Source organism: Vipera ursinii, assembly GCF_947247035.1.
Source record: "Vipera ursinii genome assembly, chromosome: Z".
Lineage (NCBI taxonomy): Eukaryota > Metazoa > Chordata > Lepidosauria > Squamata > Viperidae > Vipera > Vipera ursinii.
Genome location: NC_139517.1, coordinates 72,809,033 through 72,821,284, shown reverse-complemented (window position 1 = coordinate 72,821,284; position 12,252 = coordinate 72,809,033). Strand labels below are relative to the sequence as shown.

The following is a 12,252-nucleotide window of genomic DNA, read 5'->3' as shown; positions in this document are numbered from 1 at the left end:
TGGTAGTGAAATAAATTTATAAACTTGAAAGCTAAAATTTAATTTTGGACAAATTTAAAATTGTTGAATGGTTAAGACTCTCATTTTAAAGACCATTGCTCATATTGAAAACTAAATAGATGTTGACACCTAGTGGTGGATTAAGATTATGTCAGTTATGATCTCCATAGAGAACTTGCCAAAACTTGGGAAAAGCTAATCTGTGTTTGTGACCTTCAAAGTTTTAATAACAAAGAACAGCTGTGACAAGAAAAAGACAACAATCTGGGATGCAGACAAAGAGAGAATTATAAACTTTAGGAAAAAAATCTTTTTTGAATACTTTGGATTACAAATATCTATTTAACCGGGATTCCAGAGCTATTTGCAGAAAAGAAGGAAAACTTCAACTTTTGGCCATCATGGATCAGAGACATCTAGATAGAATACACCAAGAAAACATAAATACCTCTCAGGAGGAGATATATAGTATACTGCAATTAATTCAAACAACAAGTTCAAATCACAAAGAAATCCAAAATAATTTGGAAAAAAAATCAATCTATTTCTAAGTTAACTCTACAACAAAAAAACATCCAGGAAACGACAACAGAGGAGCAGACAAAACAAATAAATGGACATAAAATTGAAAATAGAGATTCAAAGATGGAACTTACAAAGCAAGAAAACATGATTTAACCTAGTGGGAAAAAATTTACAAGAAATGGAAAAAATAACTCATCCCTTAAGACTACAAAATAAATCTGAGGCCAAAAAAACCAGTTTGGATAAAATGGAATGTAGCGATCTTGAAAACATCAGAGAGAAAAGAAGTGATAAGAGAAGCAGAGAAGAAGAAAAAGATTTTCAAAAAACATGGAAAGGCAAAGCCTCATATAAAGACATTTTATTCTATTTATTTCTTATATCTACAGCAACAGTCATGAATATATGGAAAAGTTTTTGATTCAGCAAAACACATTGATCAAGAAAGATACTGGTCAAAAGAAAAAGATTAAAGTGAAAATTAAGAAAATAGATAATGGGATCTACCAGAAAGAATATTTAAAAAAGAAACATTTGTTTGAATATGGTTAAAGAAATAGAAAAGATTTTGAATACATATGTCATTCTAAAAGGGATGAATTCCTTAAATAATACTGTATGCTTTCCTCCTCTTTTTTATTCTATTTTTTGATATAAGTAATATAATACTGTTAAAATGGCTTAGATGAAGGAAATGTTTTAGATAATTAAATGTGTTTAGGGAAATTATAATGTATAAAAAAGAAAAAAAGTTTTGAATAAGAGTCAAAGGATTAGATAATTACCTTAAATGATTACATTAAATGGAATATTTAAAGATTAAATATATTTTTAAATTATGGTTAAAAAGAATATGAAATTTTGGGAATAATATATATTAGCTTAGGAGGAATATATATTTTAAGTAGTATTATACTTTTTATATTTCTTTACTCTTGCTCTTTTCCTTTTGTTTACTGTTTTTACTTATTCTTTAAGAAATGTAAAAGTGTTGAGATGGTTTAGATGGGAAAAATGGTTTTAAATTTTTAAATGTAATTAACTGTTCAGAAGATCTTAATCAGCAAAAATACTTTGAACTTTATCAGAGAAACAAATTTAAATAAGGATTGTAATAGGATATAAGATGAGACAACCAGAATGATTAGATAGAAAAGAAATATATTGATGTGATCATTATTTCTAGAAATATTGGAGAAAAATCATATATTTAACTGTTATTTATCAAAATAATAAGAACTGTATTAATTCAACATTTGCAAAGAAGACATTTTGGGGACAAGGGAAAATCAACTAAATGTACTATGTGGTTTATGGATTATAGAAACCAATTGCTAATGATATTTCTTTACAAATGTAAACCCAGCAAACAAACTGTTTACCAACTATTAAGTGATTTATGTTTTAAAATACCAATAAAATATATGGGGAAAAACAGGAATTGTACTACAATTTTGTGGGGGGCAGGGCAGGGGGAGAGAACCAGTTTGTCTAATTTAATATGAAAGACTCCAAGCTTCCTAAAGATTAAGTCCGATTTGGGAATCTTCTTAATCTCCTTGAAATTTAAATACAAAAATACATGAATTTGCATTGCATAGACTAGAACAATAGTGTTGCTAAGTGGCAGAAAATAAGAACAGATCTTTTGTAAACAAATAATTTCTTCTTAAATGAAAAAAACACCTTGAAAAACAAATAGATGGTGCAAGTAATCTAACTGGAAAATTTCCAGAGTGATAAAGCAGGAAGATAAATCTAAGGCCCTTTTCTTGTTTCAGTCAGATTCGTGCCAAACTGTTGTAACTCAACCATGTAATTGTAACACAACCTTTATCCAACTGGTGCCTTTTCAGCTTATTAGGAATGCAATTCTCTGAATTCTGAAGCAGTATAGTCCATAGCTAGCCAATTTAGGAGGATTGCTGTGCTAATTTATTCAGTTATGCAACCACTGCTATTCTGAAAAATCACTAATGCAATTATTTTTATGCTGCTGCAATAAATACACTATATGTGCTCAAATACTAACATATCTAAAGGACTGGAAGAAGATTTTATGACAGAAATAAATATAAAAGTTAAAGTTGAGATTCAGAGAAGAGAGTCCATGACTGTTTTTTAATGAGGTTAGATAGATAAAATTTATTATGGTTCAAGACCAGTACAAAAGCAACTTAATCAAGCAGGATCCAAAAGTACAATTAACAGTTTAGTAGCCTAGTTCATGGTGTCCTTCTGTTAACAAGGCTGGATATGACATATCTTTATGGTTAAGGTATGCAATTTATCTATTAATGCACTTATGGCATTATGCCAACGTTGCTTTTTTGTAAGGTTATGGACATACAGTCATAACTGACAAAGAAGAGAAATGCAAATTAATGGCAAGGAAAGAGAATCCATAAGAAGTGACCTGTTAAATCTGGTTGCAATTGTTTAAACTGATCTAGTATTTGGTGTTCATAGAGTGGCCAAACAAATGCATTCTAGAAGCTTACATATATGGCCAGGAAAATGCCAACCTTTTTTATTGTTGCTTCCTAACAGCTGATATATAAAGCATGTTGCCTCGAATTCCCTGCAAACTCTGTTTTTTCAACCCTAGAATTTTTTTAATTCTCTTGTTTAAACTGGGGATAAGGATGTTTAGTAATTTAAAGGTACCTGGGCTTCTAAGCAGGATAAATCTATGAAACAGTAAGGAGAACCTCAAGTAGATACAGAAAATATCTCCTATCAGAAGCGTTCTGGTTCAGGTCTAATTTGGTCCTGTAATTATGATGTGGAAAAGGAAATAATGTTAAACTTCACTGATGTATAATCTTCTAGAAGTCCTAGATAAAAGTAAGCATGATAGACTAGTCAACTAAACATCCTGACATGACCTAAATATTGTCTGTTGGGAAATACTTTTCTATTCCGATTTCTTCATCCAGGAAGCTTTATGTAAAATTCAAGAGCTGAGGTTTTTAAACTTTGTGTCAAAAGTCCAGAAGTATCTATCTAAAATCATAATGGATATGGCCTACATCAGAAGAAACAAGTGTACAATCAGATAGTTTTATATATGGGAATAAACCAGTGAAATCAGAGGAAATAGGGAATACAACAAGGAAACAAAATAATATCAGAACAGTCTGTCTTTCATATAGTCAGTCCATGTTCTCAGTAGGGGCACCTGTTGGAAGATAGTTATGATGGGTGATGTTGTCACCAAAAGCTAAATATTGTTGGCTATTAAATGCATTTAACCAGGAATTCGGCAAGTTTTGCAAGACTATGGGGACATCATACACAACAGCAAGGGTAATCCCATCATTTGTGTTAGATAGCCTGGGCTGGACCGTGAGGGAACAGATGACAGCCAGAGGTTCAGTAACTCAGCTTTATTGTGGTAGTCACATCGCACTCCCAGAGCCCCTTTTAGCCCTTTAAATACTCTGGCCGGCGAGCTCTTAACCAATCGTTTGCGTTGGAATGTCCCGCCAAAAGCTGGCCAGCCAATCCGAGCGTATGCTGACGCCACCTGCTGTTGCTGGGCGCCGAGCTGTCAAATACCTATAACTATGTACACAACACCCCTTCCCCCCATATAAGAACAACAATAATAAACAGAATAACTTGACATAACTTGACTTGTACTTTCTTGCTTGCCCCCCATACTTTGACCTTATGAAGTCTTCCAGATAAGCTGGTGCTTTGCGAGATCTGCAAGAATGCCTTTTAGGCTGCTCCACCCTGGCTGGTGTCAAGTCTAGATCTTCTTCTCCCCCACTGTCCTTGAGGGCTGGGTCAATAAGTTGACCACCCTGGTCCAATGTTATAGTAGCTGGTTCAGTGTTTGTAAAGGTCTCTTGCCTCTCCAGAGTTTGAGAGGCTGGAAGGTACACATCCGGGGCCCTTAAAGGTGTAGGTGAGCCTGGGGGGAATGGTGCTGACTGGCGGTCTTGGGCCTGTTCAAATTGCTGGTTTTCTTGGGCCCGTTTCCTTAGCTGATCGATGTGCCATCTAACCTGGCGGCCCCCTTCCCCCTTTATAATGTAAGATAATGGTCACGTTTTATCAATTACCACCCCTTGCACCCAGAAGTCCCCAGAGGCATAGTTCCTGGCCCATACTTGGTCACCAATGTTTAGCTCCCTGATGGGAGTGGGCTGCTCCGCCTCAGCAACCACTCGATCAGGGTGCAGTCTGTCCAATTTTGTAATAAGACGCCAGCCCCAACGCAGTTCAGTGGGGCTCTTGCCAGTGACTGTTGACGGTGTGGAGTGTTGACTTAGCAAGAATTGAGCCAACCTTTGGTGCCAATCACCGGAGATGATGCGTCTCAAGGCGTCTTTAGTCGTTCTTATCATTCGTTCAGCAAGGCCGTTAGTCGCCGGGTGGAAGGGGGCAGACGTGATGTGCCTAATCAAGTTGGCCCTGATGAAAGCCTGGAAATCAGCAGATTTAAATTGTGGGCCATTGTCAGATACAATCACATCCGGCAGACCATGCGTAGCAAAGAGCCCCCTAAGCACCTGCACAGTTTTGGCAGTAGTCATGCTTGTCACTGGAACCACCTCCAACCATTTAGAATAACTGTCCACAACCACTAAAAAGAGCTGACCCTGGAAGGGGCCTGCGTAGTCTATGTGGATTCTTGACCAAGGTGTGTGTGTTGGCTCCCATTTATGAACTGGGAGCGAGGCTGTTCTGGCCGGGATTTCTGGCACTGGTAGCAGCCTGCTACCTGTTCCTTTATTGCTTTGTCAAGGCCTGGCCACCACAAATAGCTACGTGCCAACGCTTTCATCTTTACAATGCCCGGGTGCCCTTCGTGTAGGGCTTCCAGGACTCTGTTTCTCAATTTGTCTGGAATCACGACCCTGCTACCCCATAACATACAGCCTTTATGGGAAGACAGTTCGTGCCTCCTAGTAAAATATGCCTGGAACTCATTCCCTGGGCTCTTTTCCTGCCATCCAGAGGCTACCCAAGTTAACACCCTGCATAGGATTTTATCAGCAGCAGTACTGACTGCTATGTCTTTAGCTTGGAGAGGGCCCTCAGGAAGTTCCTGGATGACTAAAATATTACTAGCTGGGGCAGGGCCTGGCTCACTCACTGCTAGGGGCAACCTACTTAGACCATCTGCGTGGCCCATCTCCTTCCCCGGTTTGTACACCAATTTGTATGTATATGCAGAAAGGAACACGGACCACCTTAAAATCCTGGGAGACAGGATTTGTGGGGTTGCTTTGTCAGTTGTAAATAAGCCTAACAGGGGATTGTGATCCGTAAAGACGGTGAATTCCCTACCATAGAGGTAGTCATGGAACTTTTTTACGCCTGCAACGAGGGCCAATGCCTCCTTATCAATCTTAGCATAGTTCCTTTCAGCTTTTGTGAACATCCTGGAGTAGAAAGCAATTGGCTTTTGTTCTCCATTTCCTTCTAAATGACTAAGTACTGCACCCACACCATAAGGTGAAGCATCACATGTTAAGCAGATTGGTTTTTCCTCAATGAAATGAGTTACAGCTGAATTGCTGGAGAGCAGTTGCTTAAGGCTCTTAAAATTTTTATCATGAATAGTGGACCATTTCCAAGGGGCTTTTTTGTCCAGTAATCTATGTAATGGCTCTGCAATAGTTGCCTTGTGGGGCAAAAATGAGCGGTAGAAGTTAATTAACCCAAGGAAAGCTTGTAGTTCTGCCTTGTTTTTAGGAGTTGGAGCCATCTTAATGGCTCTTACCTTAGAGTTGGTGGGGTGGAAGCCCTGTGCATCCACCCTGAATCCTAAAATCTCTGTGGAAGTCAGTCCAATACTGCATTTTTCTTTCTTCAATTTTAAGCCAGCAGTACAGAATCTACTTAGCACAGCCTACAGCCTGTCAGCTAAAACTGCCTCTGATTCTCCAGCAATTAACACATCATCAAAATACAGACACACTCCAGGAATACCTTTGAGCGTTCTTTCCATTACTTCCTGGAATATTCCAGGAGTTACGGAGATGCCAAATTGCAAGTGGTTCACCCTAAAGGCTCCTTTGTGTGTTATGATCGTTTGAATATCAGCTGTTTTGCGGGCAACCGGGATCTGCTGGTACGCCTGCGCTAAATCTAACTTTGCAAAGATGGCGCCGGACTGTATTGCCGAGAGGACGTGTTTCACTGAGGGGACCGGGTAAGCATGCGGATTTAAGGCCTGGTTTACTGTGGCCTTATAATCCGCACAAATTCTTATTTGTCCGTTTGGTTTAAGAGGGGTAACAATGGGGGTTTCCCAGTCGCCCCCTTCCATGGGTTCTAAGATCCCTTGTTTAACTAATGTTTCTAGTTCGCTCTCAATTTTGTGCTTGAGAGCGAACGGAACCCTCCTGGCCTTGATTCTAATTGGCAGGACTTCTGGTTTTAATTTTAACTTGATGGGGGTCCCCATGTATTTTCCCAGGTCACCCTTGAATACGTCTGCAAATTTATTGCAGATGGACTCGAGGTTACCGGGCTGGACGTTATTAACTCCCCCCAGCCAAATGCCTAGGGCACAGGTCGGCAACCCGCGGCTCCGGAGCCGCATGCGGCTCTTTGAGCCGTCTCTTGCGGCTCCCAGCCGTCCGGTGCGCGCGCACCTCTTCCAACGGGCAGTGGTGCGCGCGCACCTCTCCAAATGGAGAGTGGCACCGCCCGTTTGGAGAGGTGCACGCGCACCTCCCCGAATGGGCGGAAGTGCGCGCGCACCTCCCCAAACCTTTGGAGAGGTGCGCGCGTACCTCCGCGCGAATGGGCAGCGGTGCCGCTCTTTGAGGAAGCTGCCGCGGCCCGTCTGTGAAGCTGCCGAAAGCGGCAGCTTAGCAGACGGGCCGCGGCAGCTTCCGCAAAGAGCGGCGCCCCTGCCCATTCCGAGAGGTGCGCGCGCACCTCTCCGAACGACCGGAGGTGCGCGCGCACCTCCCCAAACCTTTGGGGAGGTGCGCGCGTACCTCCGCGCGAACGGGCAGCGGTGCCGCTCTTTCAGGAAGCTGCCGCTTTCGTAAACTGCCGTAAACTGAGCGCCCACGCAGCCTTCTCCCCCGAGGTGCGCAAATGGCGGCCGAGGCGCTCCGACGGGCCGGCGAGCGAGCGGGCGGCCTTGGGTCTCCGCCCCACTCCGGGGCTCACCTTCACGCGGCTCACGCTGGCCTCGAGCCGCAGCTGTTGCACCACTTTCTTCATAGCGGCTACGTTGGAGGCGCCGGACATGGCCCCCTCCCTCACTCACTCCCTCACGCCACTTCACTCCGAGCGACGCCGAACCCGTAAAAACACCGCCGCTGGCAACGGGGTGGGGCGGGGGAGGTTGTGTTTTTTTTTTTTTTGCTTCTCGGAACTTTCGGACAAGTTTCCGGCGCTTGGAAAACTCCCCCGCCTATAGACTCTCGAGACGGGCGGGAGTTGGGAGTGGTGGCGGGGGGGGAGGGGGGAGGAAAGACTCGTGCGCAGCAGCGCGCGCTGGCGGGCTCCCTGCGCAAACTCGGCCGGGCGCTTCCCCCCCCGAAGCGGAAGTCGAAGTTGCCCATTGGAAATTAAGTTTGAGAAGCTGAGCGGGCGGGGCTTCCCGTCCCGTCTCGAGCGGCAGGAGAGGAGAGGAGGCCGGCGGGGGGTGGGGGGAGGGGCAGCCGCGCAACGAACTTTCCTCAGTTTCCTCGCTAAAGTCCCTTGGGGCGTCGGCCGCGTGTCGTCGGTCGGGAAGGCAGGCTTTGTACTGCTGCAACAGTTGGGGGACGTAACTGCTGGGAAAACAACAACAACGACAACTCCACGCTTTCGGCAGCTTCCTTAAAGAGCGGCGCCGCTGCCCCTTCGCACGGAGGTACGCGCGCACCTCCCCAAAGGTTTGGGGAGGTGCGCGCGCAACTCCGGTCGTTCGGAGAGGTGCGCGCGCACCTCTCGGAATGGGCAGGGGCGCCGCTCTTTGCGGAAGCTGCCGCGGCCCGTCTGCTAAGCTGCCGCTTTCGGCAGCTTCACAGACGGGCCGCGGCGGGCTTCCTGAAAGAGCGTCACCGCTGCCCATTCGCGCGGAGGTACGCGCGCACCTCCGGTCGTTCGGAGAGGTGCGCGCGCACCTCTCGGAATGGGCAGGGGCGCCGCTCTTTGAGGAAGCTGCCACGGCCCGTCTGCAAAGCTGCCGAAAGCGGCAGCTTTGCAGACGGGCCGTCGCCATCGGGCAACCGGGAACCGGTTCCATCTCATTTTTAAAAAAATGGCAGCCGCGTGCGTCCGCGCATGCGCAAAAAACCTTTTTGCGCATGCGCGTGCATGGACACACGCACGCGGCTCCCTCTTTTTTTAATTTGTGATGGAACCGGTTCCCAGTGGCTCTTTTTCTTTTTTAGGTTGCCGACCCCTGGCCTAGGGCCTCAAACCAATCCAGCCCCACTATATTAGTTCTTTTGCCCTCTGTTACCAGCACATTTAAGCGGCCCTGGAACCCCTTATAACTGACTAAAACTGTGCCCTGTCCCTTCACTTTAATTGGGGCACGTTGGAAATCAGTTAATTTAATTTTGGTTGGTTCCAACAGAATCCGCCGCCTGCTTTGACCACAGATCATTAAATGTCTTGTAGGAGATTAAAGAGACAGATGAGCCTGAATCAACTTCCATTTGGCAAGGAATTCCTTGCAAACTGACCTCAATTTTGATCTTTGGCTTAAGTAGGCAGTGGATTGAAGATTGGCATACCACTTCCAAATTTTCAACAACTGTGTGTGCCCAGGTCCCTGGGGCTCAGTGCTGGGGAAAAACGGGTTATTAGTACCTGCTGGCGACGAGTCAAGTTGGTTGAGGTTGTCGCGGTCACGGCAGACGGCTCGGATGTGGCGTTTTACCGCAAGAACAGCATTTTGCGCTGCGGAACCAGCAGGATGCCCTTGGGTGGCTGCCACCACAGCTGGCACAGCTTAGGCTGATGTCTCTGGAACTGTGGCTTGGATATCTTGGATTTTTGTTGACCGCTGCCGGTTTCTTTTGGTTTGTGGTGTTGTCGCGATGGATTTTGAATTTCTCCAGCCTTTGGAGAATGGCATCAATCTCTGCCTCATTTGCTGGTTCATCATCTCCGCCGTCCGCAACACTCTCCTGGTGAATGGATCCCCTTGAGTTGTTGCTGGGTCGGAGTGAGTTCTTGTGGTTGATAGCCTCCTGAGCCATTATTTCATTAATGACTTCAGACAGGCTCATGGTTGGCTTCGTGACTATCTTCTGTTGGAGATGCTCGTCGCTCAGACCGAAGACGATTCGATCACGAATCTGGTCTTCCAGGTCAGGGAACCTGCACATGCGAGCGGCTTGCCATACCATGGCTACAAAGTCAGTTGCTGACTCCCCAGGGAGCTGGTTCCTCTGGATGAACTGTAGCAGCCAGAAAATTTCTTATTTCTTCGGCATGAAATGCTGGCTCAGTTTGTTGACGAGGTCAGCGTATGGTAGTGATGTGAGAGGGTCTGGGTTACATAACCCGACAGCCACATCATAAACAGCCGGACCACTGAGGCACAACAAAGCCGCCGCCTTCATCCGATCTTCCGTTATTCGGTTCACTAGGAGGTAGCCTTCAATTTGCCCCAAGTGTGACTCCCAGTGACCAGGGTAGCAGATATCAAACTCACGGATGTGACCGATTTGGGTCATGCTGTCCCAGTCCAGGATACTGCTTTAAATGGGAAGGAACTTTCAGGAAGAGTTTTCTCTTTCCCCCTTTCCCGAGGTTTAGCTAGTGCTTCAGCTTGAGTGACTCAGCTAGTGCTTCAGCTCAGTTATAGCAGTATCAATCCCACCTTCGTCGCCACTGTTAGATAACGTGGGCTGGACCGTGAGGGAACAGATGACAGCCAGAGGTTCAGTAACTCAGCTTTATTGTGGTAGTCACATCGCACTCCCAGAGCCCCTTTTAGCCCTTTAAATACTCTGGCCAGTGAGCTCCTAACCAATCATTTGTGTTGGAATGTCCCACCAAAAGCTGGCCGGCCAATCCGAGCGTATGCTGATGCCACCTGCTGTTGCTGGGCGCCGAGCTGTCAAATACTTATAACTATGTACACAATAATTTGTGTGGGACATAATTAAATTTTTATTTGGGTCCAACTGAGAAAATGAAAAATTAAAGTAGCAGTTGATGATTGTATGTACTAACTGGTAAATATTTCCATGAGAATTATTTCATTTTGCATTAAGAGTCCATGTTTTCTACAAAGGCAGGAAAGTAGAGTGAACCAGTTTGTCTGATAACATTTGATAAAAGTAGACTTGACAATAGCAATACCTACTAGTTGTCCAATTGCATTAATATTTCATATTTTACATATTTATATCCTTTAAACATGTGTTTAAAAGGCATATTCATTAGATTAATAAACAGAGAGACTGGAATGAAAGAGGTATTTTTAAACTGCTATGGCCAGCCCTTGCTTGGCATTTTTCCCTCCATATTTTTTTTGTTTTTTTGTTTTTGTTTTAATATGCAAAATTTAAAGGAAAAGAAATAGAATACAAAAAGAAAGTGAAACAGAAAAATCCACATCCTTTTAGTTCAATGTTTAAATATAGTTTTAAATCACGACCACAGAAAAACATTTTTTTTTTCTTTCTTCAAAATACAGAGCAAATATTATCTTCAATCCAAGATTGTAAATCTGGGATAGCAAAAATCTCTCTACCATTTTTTATTACATAAATATTTGTAATTAGTTTGTTCTTCATCATTAGCAAATACCAACTGTTGGTATAAATCATTTTATTTACATTTATTGCCTAATTTTCTAATATATGAACAGATTTTATTTTGCAAAATGGCTGTAAGTAGCTTTTTATTCCTTTATATCTAAATTACAAATCCCCCATGTTAGCTTTTCATTTTTATCAGAGCTAGGTTGTCTAAACATACATGCATTCCTGAAGAACTACAATTTAGCTTTAAATAGGCTGTTTTATTCCAAAGATTATTAATTCAGTTTTCAAGGTGAAAAATAATCTTCAGTCAAACCACAAGCTAAAATGCAGAGAAGCTTTTATCCTTTTGTAATTGAACAGAAAAAATACGAATAGTTGACTAAAAAAACCTAACCCTATCAATTTTGTATAAGTAAGTCTTCTTAAAATTAGTTTTTCCTTTCTTTAATTTCTAAAAGTATATTTTTATCATATAATAAAAAATTAGCACAATAATCAAGCTTTATCTATGTTATATATTCCCCCTTAACTGTTTATAAGCTAAGAAGAACAAAGTACATTCAACCAGAATATATTTTTCTTCAATAACCTTTCAAAGCAAGCTTCTCAATAAAGAATAAGTCAGTTGAGGTTTGCTTAAATTGTAAACATTCTTTTATTTCATTTTGAAGAATGCACAAAGTATATACAATATGCATATACACAAACATTTCAATTGTATGCATTAATGCAAATTAAATAAAACAATTCTCAGAGAAACATACAAGAACCACCATGTTACAAGACTCTGAAAACACTAACACTAGAACTTCCATTTATATTAAAAATGTGACAAATATTTACAAATATTCTGTCTAAATTAAGAAAACATATTAGTAAGGTTTTAAATATAACAAAGAAATATATCAAGAACAAGTTATAACTAACTGAAGAATAGAAATTGTGACAGAAAACTAAAAAAATGAGATAGGAGAGAAAGATAGTTTTATAATGTTTACTTGACCCAACAGTTCGTACTAAAATTCAGTTAACT

At 42.5% G+C, this 12,252-nt stretch overlaps 1 protein-coding gene across 1 annotated transcript in view; it reads right to left on the bottom strand.

The window, feature by feature from the left end:
* Positions 1-12,252, bottom strand: part of CDCP1 (CUB domain containing protein 1) — a 108,845-nt gene that overhangs the window by 41,699 nt on the left and 54,894 nt on the right. The gene's annotated exons all lie outside the window — the stretch shown is intronic.